Source organism: Aplidium turbinatum, chromosome 10, assembly GCF_918807975.1.
Source record: "Aplidium turbinatum chromosome 10, kaAplTurb1.1, whole genome shotgun sequence".
Lineage (NCBI taxonomy): Eukaryota > Metazoa > Chordata > Ascidiacea > Aplousobranchia > Polyclinidae > Aplidium > Aplidium turbinatum.
The window spans coordinates 18352733-18365568 of NC_137481.1; the positions used below are offsets into that span (position 1 = coordinate 18352733).

The 12836-nt window shown below is 38.8% G+C and overlaps 1 non-coding gene across 1 annotated transcript; it reads right to left on the reverse strand.

Annotated features, from left to right (window-relative positions):
- Positions 1-9660: 9660 nt before the first annotated feature.
- On the reverse strand, positions 9661-9762 carry LOC145779186 (U6 spliceosomal RNA). Its single transcript, XR_014290534.1, has one exon. It is a non-coding gene; the product is annotated as a U6 spliceosomal RNA (small nuclear RNA).
- Between the last annotated feature and the right edge of the window lie 3074 nt (positions 9763-12836).

Genomic DNA, 12836 nt, shown 5'->3' on the forward strand with positions numbered 1-12836 from the left:
TTTTGCTATGCCACCGGACAGCACCATTTTACAGAAATATTCATACCCACAATTTTGTTGAAAATGCTCTCAGAATGCACCAAACTGAAAGTAATTTTTCAAAATTTTCTGAGGGAGGCCCCCCAAACCCCCCGCCGCTAAGTGTCGCCTTCGGCGAACACGCCATCGGGCTTCGCCCGCCGGCTGTCAACAACCCCCCTTTCAAAATTTTTGACTACGCTACTGTCTTGCACTGTCAATATTTGGCCCCCCATTGTTGAAGGTCTGGCGGCGCCACTGAACAAACCCATATTCAGAATCAGCGCCCCTTAATTTATGGTAAGCACTTTAACGGCAAAATTTCATTACATGCCTGTAAAACCTCGAGCCAATCAGAAGCTACGTTGTCTGTGACGTAAGAACGTAAAATTCAGGTAAGGTTTGTTTCAGTTGAGTCAGGCTTATATTTGATTTAGATCTTGAGAGTATATATTTTAACAAAAAGCGGTGATGTAGCCTTTGGTATTCAATAATCTAGCCTACTTGTTTTGTCAGCTACATGGCGTGTAGTTGCACTGTGTTTAGCCTAGGCTACTTGTCAGCGCTTACAATTATTGTAGTGGTTTACTTCTGTGGAAGATGGCATGAAGTGTATGCAGAGAAAACAGCAACAAAACCTCTTGTTGCAAAGAAACGAGCATATAGCCTATGCCTTCCCGTTCACTTAATCTAAATCTTCAACCACCGGATGTAAGCCTGGATACGACAAAAAAACTGCTCTTCATCTTCGGTAGGGCCTAGTATAAATCCCAATAACTTTGTGAGATTTCTTTAATCAAACATATTTCTAGATGAAAAATATAAGTCTGCACCCTGCAACATTTAAAAGCTTTGCTCAATTAGGTCCAACTGCCTTTGTCTAAATGAAATTTTAAAATGTTTGCGGAAAAAAGAAAACTCCGATCAGCAACTTCGGCTTTGTGGTAATTTTTCTCTTGATCTTTTAAGGGGGAAAATTTTTAAAATGTTTGCGGAAACTGTGATCAGCGGCTTCAGCTTTTTTATTTTTTCTCTCGATCTTTTCAGGGTATGAACTGTTCAGGGTACGAACTAGGTTGCACCCAAAATTTCTACTGTCAAAAAAGGTAAACCTCTACAGTTCAGTAGGCCTATGAATTTTGTAGGATGTTATGTAGCAAACAACATTCACACCATATGCTCGTTTCTGTACAACAATAAGTTTTGTTGCTGTTTTCTCTGCATACTCTTCAATGAACTTCATGCCATCTTCCACAGAAGTGAAGCACTACAACAACAATAATAATAATTGTATGCGCTGGCAAATAAACACAGTGCAACCACATGCGCCATGTAGCTGACAACTGTTGAACTTCAAATATCACTACTTTTGTTAAAATATATAGCCTACTCAGTACTCATACTGTAAGATCTAAATCAAATATAAGCACTTTTTGTAGTATTAATAGTTTACCATGAAGAATATATCTGACTTAACTGCAACAAACCTTACCTGAGTTTCAGGATGATCATTCATGATGTGGACTACTTGCGTTTTCCTGCACTACGCTGACTGCTATGAAGATAATAATGCAAATGTCAGCTAATGCAAATGTCGTCCTTTTGGGTTTTCGCGCGTTTTTTATGATTCACGTCACAGAGAACGTAGCTTCTGATTGGCTCGAGGTTTTACAAGCATCTAATGAAATTTTGCCGTTAAAGTGCTTACCTAAATTTATAGTGCAATGCTACTAATTCTTGCATTTTTAAAGTTGGAAATTTGTTGCACAGTGCTATGCCTATCAATCACTATTAACATCAAAGAAAGCTACCGTACTTTGAGCTGCTGTAAAGAAAACGATTTATCAACAAACGGCGAACTCCGTTCACAAACAGGCAAACTTCAGAACACAAATATTATGGAGAAAATATCTTATCAAAAGTTGTGAATAACAATAGTTTATCCGAAGCCTCTACAAACCATTGTCATACGAAGCCGAGCAACGTGATCAAGTTCAACATATTCAAGTTTATTACATTTACAGAAACACAAAACTACGCAACAAATTCAATATCGTTTATTCGAAGAAGAGTAGGCCTGATATAGTTTGAATCTTCAGGCAATGCCGGTTTTAGGGTATTTCGGCCCTGTGCGGAATATACTTTGCGGGCCCTAATGACAATGATCCAATTCAGTAGCGAAGCTAGATATTTTGAAAAAGGGGGGGGGGTGGTCTTACGGTCGGCGGGCGAACGACACCCTGTGGTGGGGGTCTGGGGGTCCTTCCCCAGAAATTTTTGAAAAATTACTTTGAATTTGGGGCATTCTGAGAGCATGTTCAACAAAAATTTGGGTACCGGTATGAATATTACTGTAAAATGGTGCTGTCCGGTGGCATAGCAAAAGGATAAGATCATGCTTTCCTCAGCATTTTTCGGAAATATAAAGCTATGTCTCTATGTTGATTTAGATGCAACCTATTTCGTTCCCTAAAAAATTCTTACCCCGATTCCGTACCCTGAAATCGGAGTAACAAAATCAAAATTCGATCTAATTCGTCCCCTGAAAAGATCGAGAGAAATTTTGAAATGTTTGCAGCAACTCCGATCAGCGACTTCGGCTCTGTTGTTTTTTTTCTCGACCTTTTCAGGGTACGAAATGTTCAGGGGACAAAATAGGTTGCACCGGTTGAGTCTCCATGTTTTCTTGTTGCTAATTCCTTTGTTGAATTCACTTTGTTGAATTTTTCTATTGGAAATAACAAAATTACTGCATTTTCTGAGTAAATTGCGGGCCCTGTGCGATCGCAGGGTTTGCACACCCTAAAGACCGGCACTGCTTCAGGTTTGGTGGCCGTGCTTAGGCCTAACTATATTTATCGATGCATATACCGCAATATTAGATCTTTTCATGCACGTCTTAAACCAGGGGTGTGCAACCTTTTTTACAGGAGGGCCAGATATAAACAACTGGGTGAAACCGCGGGCCGCATGTTTATTTGACACATGATTTCTAGTAGTTGCAGGCACAAAAAAGTAGTTTTTTGTTATTCATATGGTATTATTAGGGAATCTCCTTGCAGAAATAATAAGTTCAGATGTATAAATTTCTGAAGAAAACTGCTATTTAAATCTATTGTCACTCAGTCTTTAAACGAGTTCAGTGAGAAGTTTGCAGCTGGCTTCTTTTCCCCACGGATTTTTCCAAATTTACTTCAATGGAAGTGCTAGCAATAAAGCGAATTATTCGAAGTCCATTTTCCAAGTGTTCGTCTGTCAGAACCGATCGATAGGGAGATTTTATGACGCCCATTATAGAAAAAATTGTCCGCACAAATACGTTGAGCTAAAAAGAGCCATTTTTGAAGCCATGAACTTTTTCAAATGTGGAAAGTCATCTTGGTTGAGATGTTTTCGGTAAAAATCGCCAAGATTCATTTCTAAATATTTTGCTTTCAAATCCGTTTTCTCTTGAAGATCAATCAGTTCAAGTTCAATTCTGTTCAAGTCAGTTCAAGTCTGTTGTAGATTCTAGTTATGGTGCTATTTTATTTGCATTGTCTATATTTTGTACCGTATACTTTTCTCGCAACAGACAAAATAAAAGGTTTCTCTCTCTCTCTCTCTCTCTCTCTCTCTCACCTGGTGCTTTGTCAATGTCTGTGTTGAATGCCGAAGAGAATATACCAAACAAATGTTCATGAGATTTAAAGTCCTTGAAACGAGCCAAAAATTCATAGGCCTACAACAATTTTTCAAGTTGGTCTGCAAATTCAGTTTTCTTCTCAGGATGCATTCCATGGTCTCTCAAAGTTGGAAAGTGGAAAAGATTTCCTGTCTGTCTGTGGCTTTCCAAAGTCGTAATTTGTTCATAAAGCCTTTTATGTGACCATACATCTCATTCGCATACTGTTTTTTTGCTACAGTCTTGCATTGAGTTCATTCAATTGTTTTGTTTTGCCCTTTTCAATTTCCACTTTTTCAATTTTTTTTTCTTCCAATGCCTCTACTTTTTTACTTCTAACTTTAACAAATTTTCTATTTTGACTGGTTCAAAAAATTTGGCAAGGAATGGGCCGCTAGGCTGAAGTTGTTCTGATCCAACTGCTTGTAGGCCTATAGGCTAGGCCTACATTAGGCAACTGCTAAATTTGACGCAAGCCGGCTCTACAAAAGGTCTAAAGCAAGAGATTAAATAAAAAGGCGACAAAGCCAGAGACAACAGCAGGGCTCCACCTCTGATCTTCTGACGTTCCAAATAATTAAATACAACGGATTAGCGGTGGCCGGTGGGAAATTTCTAAAATGGTTAACAGAAGGTGCGAAATTACAATAATCCACTCCACATTGAATTGTTCACATGTACCAGACTAAACTAAATTATAAACACGTTTCGCGGGCCGCACACAATTCAAAATTGATACATCTTCGCGGGCCGCACAATTATTCTTTGCGGGCCACATTTGGCCCGCGGGCCGCACGTTGCACACCCCTGTCTTAAACCATTAAGGTTTTGCCACCTTTTCCTTTTGTTGGTTTTGTTATTGTGTGTCTTTTTCACAATATCATTTCTTTTGCATTCCGACAAAGAAAAATAAATTGAGTTGAATTGTCCTGAATCTGAATTGTCCATTCAGTTCAGTTCAGTTCAGTTGTTTTTATTTCTGACCATCATATCAAAACAATACACGTCAACATAGCAAAGGTCGAGAAAAAGGTAGAAGCGACAAAACGCGAACGTTAAAACGTGCTTGAGACTGAAGTAAGTTATTGATTTGAAAGAAATTTGGCACGGTCGCAACACCTTCAGAAAAATTTAAGATATAAAGAGAAAATAAAAAAAGAAAATGTTACAAAAAAACAAAAAACAAATAAACAACATATATTTATGCTATAGCTTTATTAGCCCACATAGCTTTAGCTGATATATTTAAGACTTGTATGCACAGTTGCTATGAAGATCGGCCATGGTGCGTTATCAAGAGTGCTGATGGTCGTAAGGGGAACACGTCTTGATGCGTTTAGCTCATAGCAAAGAAGAGCAAGGCAGGCAAAGAAAACCCCACAAAGAAATCCTACCACGGGCAAAGCCAACAACGCACCATAGGCCTTGCACGACTCACAAAATAGATAGGCTATAACTTGACGACAGGAAAACAATGACAAAAACAAATAAAACAAACTAGCAAAAACAACATCATCATCTTGCGGAAATTCAATTAGTAAACTAGGAAATTTAATTAGTAATATCCAGGGAAGTTATATCTTGAAGATATCAAGCGTGCTTTGATAAAACTTGCGTTGATAAAGCGATAATTTTAGACCTCAGTCAGCTAAACTCGTCACCTCCACACTGATCCAACGTTAGCAAACGTTGAATTAATGTAAAAACGACAGGCATCGCCAGCTGGGATGTAGTAATGGCATGTCACAGTAATATGATAAATTTGGGTTAGGCTACCGTATGTTTTACACGAACAAAAGTGAAAGAAAAAAAATCCAATTCGGCATGTTAGAAAAATTGATAAACAATCAGACAATAGCATGACGATCCAGTCCAAGATATTGATATAAAACAACTGGTTGGAGCTGTAGCGCACCCAGCATGGGGCTAAAGGGGCTCAAGCCCCCCCCCCAAATTCGCCACTAAAATGAAGTGTCTGTATGCTCCTCATTTATACATTTTGGTTACAGGTTAGGTATGAATAAGACACAACAATACAACAAGGCTGAGCATTCTTCTTCTTCAATTGCCTTGCCTGAACCAGGCATCGACGGCCTCAGATGAATAATTAGACCAAATGTTCCCATTATATGTTGCATGGATGATTGTTTCTATTTTGTCGTTAAATTGTTCCAGATGTGTTTGTCTTTGTCTGCCAGTTGCCCGCTTTCCAAAAAATTTACCAGTTAAAGAGAGATGCTCCACTCCAGTTTTTGCTTTCTTATTACATGGCCGAGAAATTTATATTGTCTGGTTTTCAGACTTTTTAACAGAGTTCTGGTTTGGTTCACTTGATGTAGAAATTCTTTATTTGTTTTCTTTGCTAGCCATGAAATGCGTTGCATTCTACGGAAGCACCACATTTCAAAAGCATTAATCTTTTCTGCCATTTTTGTTGAAATATTCCAGGTTTCATAGTTGTAATGAAAAACAGGATAAATATAGCACTTTAAAACTCTAGATCTTGTTTTAAAGGAGATATTTTTATTGCAAAGAATTGGTTTCATTTGTTAGAAGCTTGCTTTTGCTTGGGCTGTTCTTATGTTGAGCTCTGTTTCGTCTCTTGCATCCCAATTCACCATAGCATTATAACAATATATTTTACTTATTTAACTTACAAATAGTTTTAACAGTTGAACGTTTTCGGTTTAACTAAAGCCCTCATCAGGAATCTGAAAATATTTATAAAATGCAATAAATTTCAACTTCCTGAAGGTAAAATTACATTAGGAAAAGGCAACTACATAAATAACTACGAAAAAATTTGCTTCACAGGGAAGGTGATAACTTACCTCAAGTAAATGTTGAAGAGAATAGACACGCCTCCAGCAAATAATTGTTTATTTAAATTTGAGTTATAGCGTTTGATTAACAGTGCTTCCTAAATTTTGGTGTCAATTTGGGATTTGTCTTTGCATAAAATTTTAAATGAGTCGGCAGAGAATTTTCGATCAGAGCATAAAGAACACTTCATGAAATGGTCTTTAATGGCATTTTTCTTTAACTCCCTAAAGTTCAGATGCTCCTGTACTCTCGTGGTCAAATGTCTGGTGGACATACGTACCGATGTATCGTACATCAATGCCGAATCACACAGACATGTAAAACTGTATACGACGTTTGAGCAGAGAGACGAAGGTGTCTGGGACTTTAGTTGAAAATACGAACTAAATTTGAATGTTTTGTAAGTAGAAGAAACGTCCACATCAAATTTATTATTTGCAAAATTATGGTTATGTTTCAAACTGTTTTCGTGCTAGTTGTTGATTTGATTTCGTACTTATTTGTGTTGACAAATGGATAGCTAATTCTATTTTGTCATACATGACGAAAACGTGGAGATCTATAGAAGATTCCAAGAGTGGACGTAGGGATGAGGAAGCTGATGTTGCTAGTAGCATGGGGTTCACTAGGCCAACTTCTAATCTGATTGAGAGAACGAATCCTGATGTATCGGCAACCGGTGGGTTGGGGCTGTGAGCAGTGGCGTAGCCAAAGAAGGGGGTTGGGGGTTTCAACACCCCCTCTCCCCTTTGGCACGCGTGTTACGTCACGATATTGAGAATGATGCAAAACAAAGTTTGCCTAATTTTAAGCGAAACTGCATTAAAAGAGCGAGTTTTGCCAATACCAAACATTCAAATATCTCAGCCAGGAATTAGCAACAAGAAAACATAAAGACTTAGCTTTATTTCTGAAAAATGCCGAAGAAAACATGATCTTATCGTTTTGCTATGCCACCAGACAGCACCATTTTACAGGAATATTCATACCCACATTTGTGTTGAAACTGCTCTCAGAATGCACTAAATTCAAAGTAATTTTTCAAAATTTTCTGCGGGAGGCCCCCCAGACCCCCCCACTGCTGGGTGTCGTCTTAGGCGAACACACCGTCGGGCTTCGCCCGCCGGCCGTCAACCCCCTCTCCCTTTTCGAAGTTCCTGGCTACGCCACTGGCTGTGACTGCCTTTCAATATTAATCAAAGTGATTGGCATTGGCCTATTATCACTGTCACAATTGTCGCAAATCACTCGGCCGACATTTCTGAATTAGCTCCCCCCAAACTTTTTTTCTGGGTGCGCTACTGAGTTGGAGCACATGGCCACCGCTTCATCGAAAGATGGTGATTGGTCGAAGAGGATGGAAAAACTTCTGCAGACTCTGTAGAACTTCTGTGGACAAAAAAACACAAGAACCAGAAGGCTAGTTTTTTAATCACATCTTCAATATTCGATAATTAATTGGGGTAGAGCCAACAAAACGTTAGTAGGCTACACAAGGTGGAAGTAATTCAGAACAAATTTATTAGAGCGTGCTTGATTGGTGACAGGAAAACCTCGACGACCTTCATGTACAGCAAATTTCAAGTAAGTTTTATTAAAAGTGAGTGATCTTGCAAAGCTGGCATATGCACATAGAGCACAGTTCATGTTCAAGTACGAAAATATTATTTTGCCAGCATGTTTCTCTGGCTACTTTGTTAAACTAGACGACATACATCAATATGGTAGCCTACATGACATAAGGCTAAAGCCAGATTTTTTCTCCCAGGTTTGAAACAAACTTTGGCAAAAAAAAACACTCCATTTCTTGTGTGTGCAAGTGTGGAGTGACATTTCACTCGACATAAAACATTTACTGTTCCATCACTTTAAAAAAATGTCAAAAACCAACTGTTTCATGAATATACATGCGTAGCCTACCTTAAGTGCTCAATACAAAGGATAACTTTCCTTTACAGTATATCGTATCGTACTTTTTAATCTTTGTTCTCTACAGCATCGTAGTATCAAATTGTCCTGTTTTTGTAGGCCTATGATTTACATAATAATTGTTGCAATTCGGTAGTGGCAGCCTATTCACATTTCCCCCCGTTATTTCAGGAACACTTTCGCTAGGGACAACTTTCGCAAGTGCTGTAGGCTCTGTAGCCCATTCTAGCACACAATCACATATTGGTCGTTGGTTAATTCTTGGTCGCTGGTTTGAGTCTTCATCTTCGGCTTTCTCAGTCTGAGAATGGAGATTCAAACCAACAGCAGTTGTTTTTCAATCTCAGTGGCGAACCCTTTTTATTCATTGAAGTAGTGTGCCTGCCTCTGCACACTAGTGTGTATGAATGTGTAGTTAAACTTACTGTGGTGGGGTGGTGGCTGACTAGAAGATGGGAAAAACCTGAAACATCACACAACTCAGGCGAAAGAGAAATTGAAAAAAGAAAACTAATGGGGAAAAAATGATGGTTTGCGAAAATGAGAGAATTGAAAGTAGTTACTTCTATACTTGTGAGAAAGAAAAAGTCAGATGTTTAATTTTGCATCTAGTTTTCTTTTTTCAATTTTCTCTTTCGCCTTAGTTTGTGTGATGTTCTAGGGCTAGGCGTTACCGATTAGATCAGGGGTCACCAAATGGCGGCCCGCGGGCCGCATGCGGCCCGCCACGCTGTATCGCTGCGGCCCGCGGAAGGTATCAGCGTACAAGTATAACCAAAAATACTTTTCTTGAGGAGTTAAAGAGCACGAAGGCAAAAAATACTTTCCTGGAAGCATATTTTCGCATTGCATACGATTCCACCAACCGACCAATCAGATTATAGTTCTAGGTGGGGGTTGCTTAAAGTTATTCCAATGCGATGTCCAGCCACACTGTCCCAGTGGTTGATTAAAAAGTCTGTTTTCGAATTTTGAAATTGTCTGTGAGCATAGGGTTGCTTATTTTAATTTTGCAAACGTCATGTAAACACTAGTGCGAGTTTCACCGTTATTGTGTTTCACGAGCAGTGTTCTCTTTATGCAAGTTTTTGTTGGCAAAATGGGTCGGTGTGCCAATTCAATTTATAATAAATTGGCAATATATTACATATAAATTTAGAGACTTTTTCTGATTGTATTATGAAAATATTTAGCTTAGTAGGCCTACTGCAAAACGTTTTTTTTTAAGAAATATGGAACGCTTCAAGATTTTGCGTGTCATCCTTGCGCAGGAGCCATGCTAATCTGTATCGTTCCAATTATAGTATATGTACTGCCGAAGCAAGTACTGCAAAATGTTGTTAATCAACAAATTCTTGCCACGCTGATGAGCACCGCAAGTGACAGTTGTCTATAATAAAAGAAAGACGGTTTTATAGATTCTCACAAAAAGGATGAAAAACCAACTCATTGCTTTTTTAGAGGGAAGACTGTTCATAAATTACGATTTTTCGGTGATTTCCACAAGCGTTTGTTTCATGGTACCTGGTGTGATGATGTCTAGTTTAGCGTTGCTGGTGCCTTCAACATTTAGTTGCAGAATGGTCACTCCTTGACCTAAAACAGCTGGTGCTGTTCGCCCTGACAAGGGCGCTGTGCTTGGTCTGGGGGTGCCATTCTGATGATTGTTCTTCCGCATAACTTTATAGCGACAGTTGTAGCAAGTTTAGTTTCCCAAAGTCGGTATTTGCGGGGGCGGCCACGTGGAGGTACTTGCTTTCGTCGGCAGAGAGTGCTGCTTGTGAGTGTGGTGAAATGCAGATGGCAGCACACATTATCAAGGATTGCCGGCTATACAGACCTCCTCATGGTATGGAAGGCCTAGTTTCCATCGATGACGACACCAGGCAGTGGTTAACCAACGGATGCCCTGACATATAGCGACAACACGAGAGAAGATGGTACCTGGTTTCTTTTTCCCTGTTATTGGAGCCTATTTTTCGCTGATATGTTTGCAGGTCACTATTGTTGCCTGTATTGCGATGTGTCAAACATTTCCTTGTTTACTGAAACTGTTAATTGCAAGATATCTTTTGCGAAGCGAAGTAACAACACCACTCTTGCTTGGCGATGAATATTCTGATGAAACCGCTCGCCTCGCTATAAGTGCACAAAACAAGTGGCGTCTATTTATTAGGCATTGTTAAAAAAGTCAAAAGTGTTGTAAAAGGAGCTTGGCCTGGCAGTAGCGTTGTTCGATTAATTTTGTTGCTACGGTATTCTAACATAAATATGAACAACATGTAACGCTGGATACTGGGTACAAAATGCGTTCTTTTCTAGCATAAGAGTCAACCTACCTAACATTTTATTAGTGCGGCCCGCCACAACTCTCCTTAGTGCCAAAGTGGCCCGCATGCAAAAAAGGTTGGTGACCCCTGGATTAGATGATTGCTTATGGTCTTTCGCTACCATCCTGATTGCGCCATAATCTAACCAATAGTTGTACAATGCATTGTTTTGACAATTACATTTACTCTGCTTGTTTGTTAATATATGGCGCTGTTAAAACATAATAAATTGACTTGAATCATATTTTTCCGCAAAAATCAAGATCCGATGCTGATTTTCAATGATTCTTTTTACTGTAATCCGTGAGCGTGAACAAACTGGTAGGCACTTTAACATGCAGATATCCAATCCACCACGAACCAATCAGATGTTACGTTGTCTGTCCAATGTGACCATTCCAGCATTCAGCCAGAGACTTGATTATTACTTTGAACTTTGTTCGGTAATTACAGAAGAAAAAAGAGCTATAGCAGCGGTGAGAATCAAACCCACGTCAATGAAATGACTAGCCTACCACCACCCTAACCCTCTGCGCCAAGCCAACCGATGGCAAAGCGATGTCTTAATTCAGCTAGAAATTGCGTTTTTCCTTTGTTCTTTCTAAACGCAACCTTGATGACGTCATGAACAGCGTAGCTTCTGATTGGTTCGTGCTGGATTGGATATCTGCATGTTAAAGTGCCTACCGAACAAACTGAACATCCCTGGCAAAGTTGCCATTTCCGCAGTTTTCCCGCGGAATTCAATCAATCAATGTTTTATTTGTCTGTAACAGGAACATAGGTACATGTTTGAAATATGCAATTAATATACACAATGCAAAAGTTACACAAGTTCCCATACCGACAGGGAGACAACGAGACGACCATCAATCAATCAATCATCAATCATTTTATTTTTTGTCATTAACGCGTCCGGGACGAAAAAGATACTAACTACAAAAATTGATATAAACCTACCAGCACGTTAACGAACGGGAAAAGATGGCAAAACCTTGATAGGTTTAAAACGTGCCTGAATGAAAAGTTATTTAGTAGGCTATATATCAGTAGTTAGCACGGCCACAAAACCCAAAAAAACAAATAGCAAAAAATAAAACAAAAACAGAGAAGCACACATTCTCTGTTTTTGTTAGTAGACCGTATGGTCACTAGTAGACCATAGGGTCTACTAGTCAATTGCCACCCAATTTATTTGCATCAGACTCAAGATGGTCTATATTACAATCAAACATAAAAAGTAGAAACAAAGCAGATACTCAACTCCGAAGAGCTGAGTTGTAATGTACCAAATACAAAGATTGATAGTAACAGTCTGTTTGCATTAGTTCATAAATCAATTCAATTCAATTCAATTTATTTTTCTTTGTCAGAATGCAAAAGAAATGATATTGAGAAAAAGAAATACAGTAACAAAACTAACAAAAGGAAAAGGTGGCAAAACCTTAATGGTTTAAGACGTGCGTGAAAGGATCTAATATTGCGGTATATGCATCAATAAATATAGTCAAGCACGGCCACCAAACCTGATACTTTAAAATAAGTTGATGAATTAGTTAAGAATCAGTCGCCTCCTCGTTCCTGGAACAACTGGAGCGCCAATTCTTAAAGCAATGAGAACACGACTGAACCCAACATCACAAAAACAAACTAATATACACAGTTACACACACATATTGAAATTACATAACGGACTATCAAAACAAGGACTATTTACAGATTTCATACAGAAATAAAGTGTTCGCAGCAACGATATTAAGTAGCCTATATATTGTAGAACAAATACATAATATGGCAGCTCATTATCAAGATAAAATAGTTAAAAAAGCTTTGTTTTTTAAATTAATTTCCTGCGCATGTAAGAGCATAACAAGCATGATGATATAGCAGCGTGTTTTTGGTATTTCTAATAAGAGTTGAATCATCTTTGATAGCGTCAGTGAGGGATGGAGTGTTTTTGGTATCGCTAATGAGAGGTGGAGACTCTTTGGTAGCGCCGATGAAGGATGTAGTGTCTGAGTTGTTTCATGCATCTTTTCCAAACCAACCTAAATAATAATCTTACGAAAAGT